Source organism: Thalia democratica, chromosome 5 (genome assembly GCF_965202585.1).
Source record: "Thalia democratica chromosome 5, ktThaDemo2.hap1.1, whole genome shotgun sequence".
NCBI lineage: Eukaryota > Metazoa > Chordata > Thaliacea > Salpida > Salpidae > Thalia > Thalia democratica.
In genome coordinates, this window is record NC_139169.1 from 16,292,787 (window position 1) to 16,310,929 (window position 18,143).

Sequence of the window (18,143 nt, forward strand, 5' to 3'; positions counted from 1 at the left end):
TAGTGTTGGTGTTACTTCAAAAAAAAAAAGTTAAAAAAAAATAAAAAAAGAATTACGCTCAGTTTCAATCCATTTAAACTTCCTTCTAATTTAATTTCCCAAAGTCAATCATAATCAAATAAAAATATTTACTAAGGATAACTCATAGTAAATTAAAATATCAAAACTATAGAAGTTTACAAATTAGAAGAATCTTTAATAACATTTATTAAGCTAAAGAAAATTACAAAAATCAAATACCAAATAATGTAAATTTATGGAAAATGTTAATTAAATGTTACAAAAAGAAAATTAAAATATTAATCTAAAATTTTTGAGCTTTTTTTTTTGATGTAAAAAGTTTTGTGTTTTGTGCTTTACTTAAATTTCAAAATAGTATTACATACAATATTTTATTATATAAAAAATTTCAACTAACAGTGTTTATAAAAAATAAAATATGGATAAAGAATAATATAAAATTGCTACGTGATAATAAAATAAAAATCCTTTGTTAAATTTGGAAAAACTATCACCTATTAATTATATTTTAAACATTATTGTTTTCGACGTGGAAAAGACGTTAAAAGATATTTTTGGTGTGCGACTCGATAACTTTAAGGTATGTTCGTGCAAGAGGACTTAGGAACAAATATTTTGAGCGCTTTTATTTGTCGTTTAGTAAACAATTTATTGACGTTTCTTTTATTAGTAATTTTTAAAAACAGAACATAAATTTTAATATAAAAATACGAAAACTAATTTACTAAAAATATAAATGAGGAATATGTAAGAAATAAATAACTGTTTTAAAACAATTTTATTGTTTTCTATCTAATTTTTGTTACAAATATTTTTTAGTTATTTTTTTTAATTTATACAATAATTTTAGCTGCTATTATCGTTTTTTCAAAGTGTTTAAGTTAATTGAATTTTATTTTATTAAATGTTATTTTCATAAACCATCTATTTTTGAAAAAACTAAAAATTGTTTCGTCTAAAGTAACTAAAGTTATAAGTTATTTTTAATTAGATAACAACTTAATTTTCTAGTTTTTAACTAATAGTACAAATTAAAAAGCTAAACATTTTTCTATGAATTCTAAAGTCCTTTACATAAAACAAATATCGACTCTACAATTCATTGAGTTTGCTCAAATAGCTTGTAAATTGCAACTAAAAAAGTTAGTAGTTAGACTTGAGCTAGGGAAATAATATACTTTAGAATTGTAGTAGTAAACAAATAAGTTGAGTTTTTTAGAAATGACACTATATTTATAACAAATATTACGAAAAAAAAAACTTATAACATTTTTAATTTATTATTAAAATGTTCTATTTTTACATAGGTTCATTAAAAAAAGTATGTATTTCAGACAAGAGAGTTTAAATTCAAGTATAAGTTATTTTTATGAATTTTTGTACCAGACTGTATCAACTTAAACAATCGTATTATTAATTTTATTAATAGGTTAAGGCCAGTTTTGAAAGTGATTAATTGAGTGGTTTTATAAAATTTAATCTCTTTTGGTTAACGTTTAAATTTTAAATTTAAAATTTTCTAATCTAAAACTTTTAATTTACATGCGATAAATTTTCTTGAATTAATTTCCGACAATTTAAGTTAAAAGCTATAACTGCATGTTTTTAATTAATTAGTTGTAAACGTTTTATGTTTTTTTATAAATATAAAGTTGCATAGAAATTGTAATTAAGTAGGATAAATTATTATTTACTGTTCAATATTATATTGTTAATTGATTTTTTTTATTTCATAGAAATGGAAATGTTATTATTTACCACTATTTTTTTTAAATATAATCTTCATATTAAAAAAGTCCATTTGTTAAAACTTAAGAAATTTTAAGTAATTTAATTAAAAATGAAACAATATTAAAATTAAACAAAATTTTATATTGGTTATAACGAATTGAAACGGTAAAGACAACTATTGTTATAACAAATTGTTTAGTAGACAAATTAACTTTAAAAGCGTGAAAATTTTGTCTAACAAATAAAACCGAAATTTAATAAATATTTAATTTAAAGTTAATATTGAAAAATCTTTAAATGGCAATACAGTAAAGGTAACTATCTAAAGTAAATTAGTGACCTTTTCTTAACAAAGAGAACTTTTATAGATAAATATCTTGTTAAGACCTTTCACATAAAAAAATTACATTAAAAAAAACACAAACTAAATGAATTTTAAACGTTTGCCTTTTACTTTTTTGTAATTAAAAGTAACGAAGATGCAGTTGGATTTAATCAGAGTCGACAGACAATTGTTTATCTCGGGCCAAATTTCATTTTTCAATTTTTTTCCGCGAGCCGTTGTTTTATTCAATTTTTGTTTTTAATCTGTTTTAGTCACGTTTATCTACTTAAAGGGATCAGGCCTGGCATGTTTAAAATGTATATTTTTTTCTAAAGTCGAAAACTATTTTTTTAAAAAACTTGTGTCATATTATTATTTCTATCATTATTTATAAGGTGTAGGTCATTAAAAACAGGTGTAGATCATTATGTACACTTTTTATAATCAATTTCTATTATTTTATTTGTATTTTCTTTTTAGTAGTTAAAAAAAAATCTTTTTTTATTTAATGCACAGCATATCACGTATTTAAAATTTTAGTGATTTTGTTAAACTAGTTAAAATATAAACAAATATTAATACTTTCATTTTAAACAGTGTAAGTTTTTCTTTTAAAACCTTTAAATACCTTAATAATCTATCTAAAGTTTTTCGGGTTGCAACTTTTTGAAACAAAAAAAGTACAACAGTTACTTCAACCCAGTCACCGTGTTTTTAAAAGTTAAAAACATGTAAAATTGCCAATTAAAAAAACTTTGCAATATTATATAAGTAATTTATCCAAGTACGTAAGCTTTTGTTGTTTAAAAGGAAAAGTAAAGTCTAAACTTTAAAGAAAAACTTCTAGATTTACTATCTGTCTTTTTTCACATCTAAGGCTTAAGCATAATAAATGATTTTTAAATGATGTTCAGAAACTTAAAAACAAACTTCTAAAAGTTTTAACATAGTCATATTTGTATAGTAAAACTTTAATTTATTTACCCTGACGTTGTTAAACTTTTATTAGCTCTTATAGTTATACTTATATCAAAAACAACAGTACCTTTAAAAGCTGCTTGCCGGCTGTAGCTATTCAAAATTTTATTCAGTAATCAAAAAAACAAAAATATTTTTGTCAAAAATTCCTTATAATAAGCAAAAATACCAAATAACAACTCAAAAAACCTCATAAAATAAGTTCAATCTGTAGTACAGTTTTTATATTCTTAAGTCAATTTATAAGGGACAAAAATACAAGATTTTATAAGTGTTTTTTAAATAAAACTTGTTTAAGATTGGTACTTTAGAGTGGTGAGATTTGTTTAATGATACTTGATTTAAAAATAAATAAATAAACAAGGTGCTTGTTTCGATTCGGTTGGATTTTGACTTTGGTTGATTTTGTGTCGGTAGGATTTTGACTCGGGTTGATTTTAACTCTGATGAATTTTGATCGGGTGGGTTTTGACTCGGGTGGATTTTGATCGGGTGGATTTTGACTCGGGTTGATTTTGATCGGGTGGATTTTAAACCGGGTGGATTTTGATCGGGTGGATTTTTAAACGGGTGGATTTAGAGTTGGGTTGATTTTGATCGAGTGGATTTTGAACCGGGTGGATTTTGATCGGGTGGATTTTGAAACGGGTGGATTTTGAACCGGGTGGATTTTAATCGGGTGGATTTTAACTCGGGTGGATTTTGATCGGGTGGATTTTGATCGGATGGATTTTGAACCGGGTTGATTTTGATCGGGTGGATTTTGACTCGGGTTGATTTTGATCGGGTAGATTTTGATTCGGGTGGATTTTGATCGGGTGGATTTTGACCCGGGTGGATTTTGATCGGGTGGATTTTGAACCGGGTGGATTTTGAATGCGGGTGGATTTTGAATGCGGGTGGATTTTGATCGGGTGGATTTTGAACGCGGGTGGATTTTGATAGTATACCATTTATTCAGTTTTGTTATTTGAGTTTTGTAAAAAACTACTCAGACTCTTTGTCAGTTTTATTGCTTCTTTTTTTAAGTTATTGGACTTTGATATCTTTTTTAAAATTCAGTTATTTAAACTTGAACTGTCATAGCCAGTATTTATTTCGGCAATCAATAACAAAGTTGAGATTTTCATCGATAATAAACGATGAACTTCACTGCACGAAGTTGTGAAAACCTGACACTGTCTTAGACGTTGAGCTTTGAATGATTTTGCTGCCTCATTTAATCGGAATTTACCCACAAACGGTAGATTTAGTGTTTTGCACTTAAACCCGCTTGTGTGGACCACAACAACGGTTTCTCGCGACAACTCCTGGCTGATAGGTCTTAGTAAGTACTAAACCCGTCGTAGGTAGCCTTGTATGTTGCTGTTGTTGTTTTGAACGTTGCAGTGAAGTTCTTTGTTTATTTTTGAAATGTTAAATAAAATTTTTACATTTTTTAAATTCTTACTTTTTAAATCTACTTAGCTATTTTTACAAAATAAAGTGATATCAAGTTATAAAACGTACGTAAGTAATTTAAATAGTCTACCACTAAACGCTTTATGAGTCTCGTACTTTAATAACATAATTATTAGCAGTTTGTTAGAATTATCTCACTTTTTATACAATGCATAATTTACATACTTTTTTTTACAATTTTCTTATTTATTTTACAAAACTTGTTTTTAAAAACAAATATTAAAAGTTTTTTTTTTTAATTAAAGTCTTGTTTATGCTTTTTTATTCACTTTAAATTGAAAAAATTAATAAATAGTTTAACTATCACAGTTAAGAACCGCAACAAAAATAAAAAGGTAGAACAGTTAAATTAAACTAAAAGGTTAAGTGTAAGTCAAAAAACTCTACGTAAAGTGATGCAATAAAACAGACAAAGGAAAACAAAATTGTACAGAAAAAATCAGATTGGTTACCTAATATGCAAACAAAATTTTTTTTAACTTATTTATACTTATGATATTTTCAACTGATTTATAGATTAGAACGAAAGTCAAAACAATTTTCTAAATTTGGAATAATTTTAATAAAAATATTGTTTTATTTAGTATATTACCTCATTTATAGCTCATTGATAGTTTATTATATTGCTACTAAGTATATAAGAAAAGTTTTTTTTATGAATATTGTTTTTTTTTTTTTCGAAAAAAGAAAATGAAGTAAAAATGCGTTTTTATTTACATTCGAAACCACATACTCATCAAGGCTTAGAAAATAAACTAGTGCACTGTGAAAGTTAGTGATAAAATCTAGAAAAAAGTAATGGTAAAGATCTTACGTATTGACTTAAGAAATGAGTCTAAAAACGAAAATATGTGTTATTTAAATTAAACTAAGACTTAAACTTTATTTTAAAGCTGAAATGCACGGTCGCGGAAAACTTCACTTTAGAAAGATGTTAACGCACAAACAAGAAGAAATTCGTTATTTGTGTTCGTTATTTTGAACGAACTGCAGGATCCTTGTTTTCAACTGCAACCTTTGATTTTGACATCCCGTCTACTACGGCACGAAACAGATGCCTTACTATTAGTTAAAAACTGATGAAGAATAAATAAGAAGATAACATGAAAAAAAAATCTTTAACCTCATGACCACCTTGAAGCTAATAATATAAAACTACATAAAAAAGTTTTTATGAGTAGAATATTCGAATGAGTAGAGTTTTAAACTTAATTTTGTTAAAAAACACTGGCTCATTGGTTTAGATTTTTTTTGAATTTAATGCATTAAATACTGTCATTTATCTAAAACTTTCCAAGTACAGTTGTATGGACAGCAATTTTTTCAATTTCAATTTACTTTTAATTTTAAAAATTCATAAGGCTATTGGAAAGGGGGAAGTTAGTACTTTTTTACAACTTGATCTCACTTTGTAGAGTTTTAAGTAAGCTACAGTTTACAGATCACAAGATAAATCAAACTGCTGATTGTTTTATAACTTTGTTTTTGATCTAAAACAATGTTTAAACCCAAATATTCTGTATTGTCACCAAGATCAAAGTTTTCATAAAGACTAAAATCAAAAATATGAAAGGTAACATTACAAAGAAAAAGAGTTGACCTATTCCTTTAAGGGGGTGATTTATGTACTGTAAGGTTATTTTATTTTAAAGAAGCCAAATTTAGTTATGGGAAAGTTTTATCCATGGTACTTTATACATTTTGAATTTTGCTTTGGTTAATAGACAAAGAAACGTTCTGTTACACATGATAAAAATCAATGCTGTAAAAGTAGTGATAAAAAACATATGCCATGCTGTTAGTCTAAAGCCATTAGTTGTCATGACAACTTTCGGATAGAATTTAGATTAGTTTGTTTTGTTCAAAGCCTTTAAACATAAAGTATAATTTACTTCTTATACAGTATACCGACTTTATTAAAACTTTCAGAAACAGTATTAAGTTTTTATAAAATACGTTAACACAATAACGTACTCTACTGTAATAAAAAAATATTTATTGATTTAAAAATCAACTTATATATTTTTTAATTTTTTAGTCTAAATACCTGTTTTAACTTTTTTAACTACTTTGATCGCGTTTACTGTTTAAGTTACAATTTACTCATTGTTTGCTAGTAAAAACTTATTTCTCTTTTTTATTTTCTGACATACTTTTATTTACTTGAAAAGTAGTGAAATACGTACTAAACTATCACAGAAAAACTTGGGAGAGTGTTTATATCTGTTATGCATTTTAATAAAAGCTAGTAATGTTTGAAGTTTTTAATTTATGCTTTTTTATGTTATACTTTTAAAGACAATTTTTTTAAAAGTAACTTAATATAATTCTAGTACGTAAAAATGCATAAATTGGCTTTAAAATTTAAACTTTTTACTAGTTGATTTGCTTAATATAGTTTTTTGTTTATTTTAACATTTTCTGTACCCAATACCTAAAATGCATCCAAGCAGTTTTCTTTGTTATTTAAATTATTATAATTTGTTTCTTTCAGTTTGTACAAAAAATTATTTATTACAGGAATATATACTAATAAATTTAAATAACAAAATTTTAGTTTATAAGTTGAATTATAAAAATGTAAAACTATTTTTTCAAAAAGTACATTAACACTAAGTGTCATTTATTTGGTCAATATGAATGTTAGTGTTCGATGCTTAACAACTATGCTTGATAAACAAGTTAATTTTCTAATAATAATATAAAGTTTGACTTTATTCACTATTGATTTTAATAAATAAACATTTTTTTTCTACAAAAAGTTTATACATGTTAAAGTTAATGTAAGCTGTTTCTTTCAATTAATAAGAGTCTTAATATTAAATAAATTTACATATATTTAACGGGGTCAGTTTTCAATAAGGATTCATAAAAAATCGTGTAGTTAACGTTTTTTTAAAATGAATTAGTGTTTATCACTTTTATCTTAAGAATAAATTTACAAAGACAACAATAATTGTGAACTAACGAAAGATTTTTGTTTAATATAATTTAAAGCTTTACGTTGTTTTTTCATTACTTTATTACTTTTTTTACATATTCAGATCAATTTTTTGAAAAAAAATCATTTAGTTTAAAATAATTATACTTTAAAACTAATTTTCAGCTTAATTATTTTAAAACTGAAAAGGGTTACATTTGAGTGAAAAAATTTTGGTTAAAACCGCAAACTTAACCAGTAATGCAAATTTTACTCAAATTTTACAAAACGCAAAATTAACCAAAAATCGAAAATCGTCCTAAATTAGAATTTTTCTGAAAAATTTATTTGGGCTTATTGTATAGAAAAAATTGGAAAAAAAAAATTAAAAGTTTAAACTTCGTTTAATAAGTATGTTAGATGAGAAAAATGAAAAAAAAAATTTTTGGAGAAAAACTTGTAAAACTAAAAACATAGAAAAAACTCAAATTTTTTAAAGGGGCCCCACTACAAAAATCAAACCCCAATTTGATGGAAATTATTGTGAAAAGCAAAGCAAAGAACGTTCTGTAGAATAAAAAATAGTTCCAGGCTAGCATAAAAGAATTTGAAATTAATTGGTTTTAAAATTTGATTTAAAAAAAATTACAAAAAAGCCATTCAAGCCAAGTTCACGCTCAAAATAAATTGAGCCATTGAAAACCAATATGAATATCAATCTGAATATCAATAACAACTATTTTAAATAAAACTTATAATTAATTAATAACTACAGAAACTTTAACCTTAAATGCCACTAAAGTAGTACTATAAATCACAAATAAATTAAACACAACTATAAAATTTCTAAATGGCCCAACTTTAATAAGTACAGACTACTTAATCTTTAAATATCACTAAAATAGCACTAAAACCTCTAATAAATTATACACAACTATTAAATTACTAAATGGCCCAACTTTAATAAATACAGAAAACTTAAACCTTAAATATCAGTAAAATAGTACTAGAAATCACTAATAAACTATATACAATTATAAAGTTACTAAGTTTACTATCAAACAAATTAACTATGAGGTTGCAAATAATAAAATAATAATATGTAAGGAGAGAACAAATAAGAACTCAAAGTTGTATTTTTAGTAACAATCTTGCAGATACACCTAAATTTACTCTGCCAACACACTAACTCGAAACCTCCAACTCAAAATATTCAAACTGAAGACTTATTTTGGTGCTTATAGTGTTTTATGACTGTTTTGTCCTTTTAAGAAAAATAGCCTAACACTACATCCTAGTTAAAAAATTGGTATTAATTTTGCAAGTTTTAGGCTACTTGAATATATGCCTTCATAAATTACTTTGTCAATTAATTTAATTAGTATTAAAAACATTAAACTGTTTATTTTATAAGGATCTTTACAGGTATACTATTCTCACTACTGGCTTTGTTGGGATCTAAGCTCTTAATAATATTACGTAGTTCAGTTTCAAAAACATCAAACCAATAAAAAAATATCACTAAAAGTTCTCGTAATGTCATAATACCTAGGGGGCTATCTTTTTTTGTTAAGATCTGCTTTCCAATGATAGAAAATTGAGTGTTTAGTTTGTTTACTGTATCTGTTGGCTTGTACAAGATTTTTGATTCAAATTTAACATAAGTGGATAAAAGCTGTCTTTTTTCTGTCTACTAGTAAGGTTATTCATTACTTTTCAAATTTTAGATGTAATTTTATAAGAATGTTTAAGCATGTTTTTATAGTATGCTTTTTTAGAATTCTGTTTGTATTTTCAAGTTTATTTCTACATATTTTGTATTCTTGTAGTCTAACTGGGTTGATAAAATCATTTTTGTAAATGTTTTTACTCTGTTTTTTTTCATTCTATTTAAATGTTTTTCTTTAGTTACCCAGGGCTTATACTTTTATTTTCATTTAGCTTTCGACATTATTTTAGTTTGGAAATTTTGGTCAGTAATCTAATTAAGTGAACTATTAAATTATCAAATTTGGTATTTAAGGAGTTTTTAGATTTAATAATTTAATTTTGTCTTTTTCATGTTTTTTGATAATGTAAGAAGCATTAGTTAAAATACTGTTGGTGATAATTAAAAAAGAAAACTTAGTTATATTTATTTTGTTCTAGAGTTACTTTTGATTAAATCGCAATTTTTTAGAAATTAATATAAGTTGGAAAATGTTCTGATATATCTGATAGTAATACATTCGAATTAGTTACGTTTTCTGGACTAGAACAATAAAAATGATAATTCAATGTACCTCCCATGCTATTTATCCTAGTTGGTACTTTGATAAGATTTGTTCGACCAAAATTATGGATTTGATTTAAGTACTTTTACAAGTGAAGTTTTTAGCTTGTTTGATTTCTCAGACTTAGTATAAAAGCAGCAAAATACTTGAACAGAGATAAGTTTTTAATTACTATGGTCTAGCTAGACTTTAGGTGCATATATAGCTTATTTTAAACGTTGAACACTTTTTTGAAAAAGCTATACTTCGTGCTTTTTAGAGCAAATGATAATTTGGCTATTTGCCAAGCCACCCGTTTTTAATAAATAAGGTCTAGCTAGACTCTAGGTGCATATTTTTTTTTAATGGTACACAACTTTATTAGTATATTTTTTGTTGCTATTTACAACTGTGTTAAATTTTTGTATCAATAAAAACTGTTGTTTTAGCTAGAGTCACGTAAATAATTTATTCAAATTAAACTAAAAATTATCTTATCAAAAACTAAATGATTTGTAGAAAATGTGATTAAAGTTGCTATGTTAAAACTGGTCAGTTGTTTGTTTAGTATAAAAAATGTGAAATAATACTTAAGTAGGGGTCGACAAACTGCGGCTTGCTAAGTACTTTTTGGCAAAACACTTAATTTTTAAAAACATTAAGAAAGGTTTTGTGGCGAAAACTAAAAGTTTTGATTTTATTTTAATAATTATTTATAACTAGTAATATAATACTGCTTAATTTATCATAAATTTAGTCTAAAATAGCATTTTACAAATGATTTATACTACTGATTTATATAACCGCGGAAGACTTATTTCATTTCTGCCTGCGGTTGTTTTTTCATGTGGCTCGTGGCTTACAAAAGGGTGCGAACCCATATGCTAATGTATATTTAAAAAAAACACATTGATTTAAACCAGGGTTTCCCAAAGAGGTCAAGTAGCCCCCTTGGGGGCCATGACAGAAATTTAAGGGGCCGTGAGCAGCAAAGGGACCACAGGGGTCGCTATAAAGTTATAATTTGAAACTTTAACTGGGTATTCTGGAGTTGATGACGAAGATGAAAAAGGTCTTAGGTGTTTTTAATGGTAGTTATGAAACTAACACTAGTTATTCTTAGGTTAAGGGGGGCAATTTTTTTTGACTTTTATAAAGGAGACCATTTGAAAAAAAATTGGGAAACCCTAGTTTAAACTGTGAGAAAATTAAAATATAATGCAACTTTTTACTTTAGACTTACTTAGGTTTCTAAACTATTTTATGCTACGCAGCTTTGTTTAAATAAGATATTTACTTCATTTAATAGTTGTTTTTTTTTTTTCTTGTAAACATATTAGATCATTACTTTTTAAGCTCGTTATCATAAAATAAGTTTGTAAAAAACGATAATACATCCTTTTCACTATCATTAAAAGTTTATTGCATTATTCTGCCGTATGACTTGACAACTAAAAATATCTTGGAAGTATATGTTTTGTATGGTCCATGTTCTTTAACTAAAGTTGATTAAGCAAACTTATATGATCTTCTAAACTCTATGTTCCGGATTTTTTTATGTCTTGAATATGTTTGAAACTTTTTAATGATCCGACTTTTATTTAATTGATGATTTGAAAAAACTTATATTTTTATAATTCAGGCTAATTTATAAACTAACATATTGTTGTTGTACATTTGTAGTAACTGAGTTTTTAAACACATACAAACTGACTTCTATGTCTAATTTTACACTTTTGGGAAGGCTTTCTATATTAATAATAAATAAATATAAAGAAGCTTATTTTAGCAAGTTACTCTAATGTCGGTGTAAGGAACGTTTTTAATCGGAGGGCCAGTTCCGAAAAATTTTAGTCTTTGGCGGGCCGGAGCATTTCGATTTAGCGATTTAACAGATCCAGTATCCGGATCCAGCCGGATAAAGTAGTTTTAGATCCGAATCCATTCGGATTCCAACTTAAATAAATAATACTACATTGATCGGAATCTAACTTTATTGATACGGTTGATCACTTTTCTGAATCTTTCTAATTGACAAAAATTTTTCAAGTCTGACAATTTCAGATGTTTATATAGTGTCTACAAACAGAATTGACATGGTAATTGAAAAAGGTAGGTATGTAAAGTATCAGATTTAAACAAACACTTTGCTTGGGTTAAATTGAAAAAAGGATATTCCAACTAAGTTAGAACAACACAAAATATAAGAAAAAACTGGTGTTTTTACCAGTACTTTAAAAATCAAACACCCATTTGTAAACATGTTTTACAGTCAAACTCTCACAGTTTTGTTTTGTAAAACTTAGATACAAAGTTTCATACAATTTATCTAATATTAACTTTGGCTGGCTGTATTTTTCACTCGCGGGTCAGTAATTTTCGTCTGCGGGCCGGACTCCATTGAAATTTAAAAAACGGTTGGGGCCGGTAGTTTTAACTCCGCGGGCCGTACGTTGCCCACCCCTACTCTAATACAATAAACTCTTTAGTGCACATTTGAATTTTAACTTATTTAAAAATGTGTACAATAAGTAGCTTGAATAATAGTTCATACCATTTTGATAAAAAAATTAAATTAGTTATTATAAGTTTGTATTAACTGAAGCTATAAATATAAAAACAGGTTACCATGTCTATTGAACAAATATTTAAAGACTATTTTTGAGCCGCGATTCGTCGCACCTGCCGTTTGTGTTCGCATTCTTATGGGTGTTTATCATGCAAAGTTACGCGGGCGGCAGGTCAGTATACTTTGCTCAATTAATTGTTAATTGTTCTGGTTATTACTACTACTTTGTATATGAAGTTATAAAAAGTGTTTAGTTTAAAATAGTTTAATTGCATTTTACATTCTTTTTTTAAACAAAGAAGTATTTGTTGTAAAAACTAGCTTCACTAAATCTAAAATTAATACAGTTTGATTAAGCAGTTAGCTTATTGAGTACAATAAGTATTTTAATAAAAATAACATAATATTCAGTTAAAAATAAACTTGAAAGAGTAATCTATCCAAGAACGAGATTGAAATTTTATATGCAAATTGTATGCAAACGAAGTTGTTTACAGCAAAACTGAGCAATTTTTTTGTGTGACGTAACTATTCAGTTCCCTTATATTTTGTGCCTTCTATAAGAAAAATAAAACATATAACTTAATATGCTATGAAATGACAAGAATACTTCAACAACTTTCAACATTGAAAAATTATTAAAGCTATGTTAGTATTTTTTTGTTTTTATTGATAAGTTACTTAATATTAAATGATGTTGTTTTTACCAACTTTTAAAACTATTGATAACTCTATCTAATTTTGTTATTATTATACTTAAAGTTTTTACCAATTAATGATGTTCAAAAGTAAAGTTTAATTTAGTTTAGTCATTCTAAGGAAAAATATATAAAAAAAAAATTCTCTGTAAGTTCCTAACAAACTTTGACTAGCGTAAAACTTTATATATGTAATATCGTTTTATTTTTGTTTTGTAGAACAATTATTTAATGAAATCCATGGTAATTAGCTTTAGTAGTTTTTTTTTGGCTAACTTGTAGTTGTAAAAGAGTTGTTACAATAACCACTGACGTTCTAAGAAAACCAAATGATGTGAAAAATAAAACTTATGATAGATTTTAAAAGTAATGATCTTAGAACAAACAAACAACTTTAAATAATAGTAATTAACTTAAAATACGCAATTTAAGGTTTAGAGTAGTAATTCATAAAATCTTAAAAAGCTGTTCACCGTAGATTACAAAAAAAAATCATTGTTAAATTTATTATACATTAATATTTGTTTACTACAAAAACTAATACTTGGGAGGCTGAAGTTTCGCAGATTTTCAAAATCATATATTCGCATTTTTGAACACTTATTCGCCTTAAACAAGTTTATGTAAAAAATTAATGGAGCTTACAATTCTTATTCAATTTAGACAAAAAAACATCTTAAACGATTTATCTTGCTTTGTAAATATTACATTTTTGGTTTAGATTGAATAAAATCGCCCAAAAAAATTTTTGATCTCAAAGTTCAATTAGTTTTTTTCTTGTTCATTCTATATAAAACAATAAAGTTTTGTGAAAAATTTATGGAGCTTACAATTTTTATCAAACTTAGACAAAAACATCTTAAACGATTCGTCTTGCTTTGTAGATATTACATTTTTGGTTTAGAGTGAATATAAATTACAAAAAACTTATTTATTTTAACCTCAAAGTTCAACTAATTTTTTACTTGTTTATTCTATATAAAACAACTAAGTTTCGTAAAAAAAATAAATGAAGCTTACAATTGTTATACAATTTAGACAAAAAACATCTTAAAGATCCGTTTTGCTATGTAAAAATTACATTTTTGGTATAGATTGAATAAAAACAACAACAAACTTTTTTTTTGACCTCAAAGTTCAGTTATATATTTTCTTGTTTGTTCTATATAAAACAACTAAGTTTCGTAAAAAATTGATGGAGCTTACAATTCTTATACAATTTAGACAAAAACATCTTAAACGATTTTTCTTGATTTGTAGATATTATATTTTTGGTTTGTATTAATTACAATAATGAAAATAGTTATTTTTTTTGACTTCTGTAACGACATCGCGTTTAAATAAAAAAGGGCGCTAGAGAGTTTTCTCAAATTAGGGACTTTTTTATCGCTTTGTGTACTTCTTGAACTGCTTTAGCATGACGTTCAGTCAGTTGCAGCAGCCTTTCTTTAAAGATCGTTTGTAATCGTGAGTATTGTTTATTCTTTTGCATGTTATTTCTGTTTCTCTAATATAAATTGTACATTTGAATTTGTTTAGTGTGAAATATTGTATTTGTTTACATAATTTTGAATAAAATAAGTTGCTTTAAAGATTGCTAACATTTTATTAAACACAGTTGTACACTTAGTTTCACATAAGATTTAATAACTTAAGTATAGTTGTTTAGACTAAATAAAGATCGCTAGCAGCTTCATTATCTCTTAACATACATAACGTAATCATAAACTAACGTAACTTACTAAATTTGTTGTTGGCCATAGTTAGACACGTTCCTCTGGCTAGTTAATAAAATACAATAGATATATTAGCAACTCCCTCAGAATAGCACTATGAGTACAGGTAATCGCAGTAAGCCTAAGGTTAGTGATAATGACGGCATGTTCTCCAAAGAGAACATACAAGCCGCTTTTAGCGAGACCACAGAAATCAAGGCTCGTAAGTGCAAGAGGTTAGAAAAAGCGGGCGTATCCAAACGTCCTATTGACCCAAATTACTCTTCATCGCACAAACAGGGTACTACAGGCCAAGTAGCCCCACAGCGAGAAAGACATGGTGACCCAACAAAAGAAACTTTCGACCGTAAGGCCGGAGGGAACAACGCATATTCGGAGTTAGATTTACAGAACATGACTGACGCTGAAGGAAACAATACGATGAACGTTGAATTACACCAAGCAGACGGTAACAAAGAAAAAGAACAACTACAGGCAGCAATGGACATACCGGCAGACCATTTTAAACAACAAAAAGAATTTGATCTGACTCAAAATCAATCTTATGACCTGAGTATCGAAGAATTAAACCGTTTAAACAGGGGATGGGAAGAGAGAGCTCACAAGACAAAGCTGATCAAAAATATCTTTAGAAATCATGAAAAAAGCCGTGAACCGGAAAATTTTAACTCTTCCGCAAAGGCAAACCGCGACATCGCAACCCAAGATAGACAGACTTCACGCCTGGTACCTACAAACCAGGGCCCTCAAGTCTTAGGGCCACACGATCCGTCGGTGAGCCGATTACCAAGTCACCCCCTCTAAACTAAAATAGACCTTCAGTTGAGCAGGGAGAGTCAAGTGTGAGAGAAAACTTGGAACAGCATGTCCGCAGTCCAATTTACAATTGCCAGCCTCATTCAGAGAATAATAGGTATAATGCAGACATTTATGGCGGTACGCCCCACACTGCAACAAGACAATATCCCCAACTGAGAATAAACGATTTCGTCAGTCAAATAGGATATATAATGCGAAATACAGAACACCTTTCGATCAGGCTGCAACACTTTGAAAAGATCGCCTACGATTACGGGGTTCAGTCAGATCGAGATCTCTTCAAATGGCTTGAATCGATAGTAGACTGGGGTGAGAGAGCCATTTATTATAATAAACATGTAGAACAGGAGAGAAACTATAGAACATTAACGAAGTTCCTGATGAGTGGGCAACCACCAGTAAGCGACATACTTCTAGCAAGAGGAGCAAAGCCTTCCATGTCAAGCAGGGAACTCGGAGATGAAATCAGTCACTGGTTAGCGGAGTTCCGGAAAGATGGGGTGTTGAAGAAATTTGTCACAATACATTTAGCACCCAATCATTTGAAAAGTCATTTGAGGCGTAAACTTAACCTTAATGATGAGGAATTTCAAGATGCGTGGAGAGTAATGCTCGACGCAGATGAGCAAGAAGCGAAAGCGAGAGCTAGAAACATAAACTACAATGTCTCGCACCCAAATCGAAATAAACCAGACCGACCACAATAGCAGCAGGGAACCAATAACAAACAAAGAGTATGCTATAACCATCGGAAATATGGTAAAAAGTGTTACAACTGCTCAGACAACAACTGCATCATGAAGAATCAAACTGTCCCCCCAACTCGAGCAAAAAACGAGCACCCCGACTCTCCACAGTGAGAGGGAGAGTGATTGGGGCCACACCATCTCACACAAAGACTGTCGGATATGTACATATTACCGCCCCTCGACAGCAACCACCACCTCAACCTAAACCGACCAAGGATTCCTCAGACGATATTATCAGTCGTCCAGCAGATGGAGCGTCCACACCTCCAAACAAACCAAACGTGACCTTCCTTATAAAGCAAACAATGCCACACAGTGCAGCGAATAAACCTATTAAGAACCAACGTTCTGAGCAACCAAGGCCAGAGTCAAAGACCAGCGCCACAGATCAAAGCCACGCCAACCAGCACCACAACGGGAAGCCCCAACAGTCCAGGCAACCGCAGCCAGAATCGACAGGGCCAGAGTCAACAGTCAGAGCCACAGCAGCCAGTACCCTCCACGACCGCCAGCAACGATCAGAGCCATCATAGCCAATACCACGTCGGGCAATCCCAAAAAGCTGGAAAACCGCAGCCAAAGCCAGAACAGTTCAAGCCAAAGGCCGACATAGGGGCTTACGAAGAGCCGTCTCCACCCGTGAAAATGCCAGCATTTTGAGCGTACAATTCTTATTCAATTTAGAAAAAAACATCTTAAACGATTTTTCTTGTTTTGTAGATATTATATTTTTGGTTTATATTAATTACAATAATGAAAATAGTTATTTTTTTTGACTTCAAAGTTCAATTGACTTTTTTCTTCTTTGTTCTATGTGAAACAATTAAATTTCGTAAAAATTAATGAGGCGTACAATTCTTATTAAATCTAGACAAAAAACATCTTAAATGATTAATTTTTTACGAAACTTAGTTGTTTTATATAGAATAAACAAGAAAAATATTAATTGATTTTTAAGGTCCAAAAATAATATTTTTGTTGATTTTATTCAATAAAAACTAATAATGTAATATCTACAAAAAAAAATCGTTCAAGATGTTTTTTGTCTAAATTGAATAAGAATTGTAAGCTCAATTAATTTTTTACAAAATTTAGTTGTTTTATATAGAATAAACAAGAAAAAATTAGTTGAACTTTGAGGTCAAAAAAATTAAATTTTATGTTGTTTTTATTCAATATAAACACAAAATGTAATATCTACAAAGCAAGAAAAATCGTTTAAGATATTTTTGTCTAAATTGAATAAGAATTGTAAGCTCCATTAATTTTTTATGAAACTTAGTTGTTTTATATAGAATAAAAAAGTAAAAAATTAGTTAAATTTTGAGGTCAAAAAAAAAAAAAAACTATGTTGTTTTTATTCAATCTAAACCGTAAATGTAAAATCTCCAAATCAAGAAGAATTGTTTAAGATATTTTTTGTCTAAGTTTAATAAGAATTGTAATCTCATATTTTTTTTACGAAAGTTAGTTGTTTTATATAGAATAAACAAGTAAAAAATTAGTTGAATTTTGAGGTCAAAAAAAAAAATTATGTTGTTTTTATTCAATCTAAACCAAAAATGTAATATCTAAAAAGCAAGACAAATCGTTTAAGATGTTTTTTGTCTAAATTGAACAAGAATTGTAAGCTCAATTTTTTTTTACGAAAACTTTTTTATAGCAAGTAAGTGTCCAAGTATCTGCGAAACTTTAGCTTACTCTAATATTTGGTATCCGAATTTCATCATAACTAAACAATAAGTTAGAACATGTAAGGAATAATCAAAAAAAAAACTTTCTTATTTGATTTAAAATAAACTAAATACGTATTTTAATTATTTTAATTGTTTACCAAAACTTACTTAGACCTGTTAACTATTTTTTTGTTTTAGAGTTTAAATT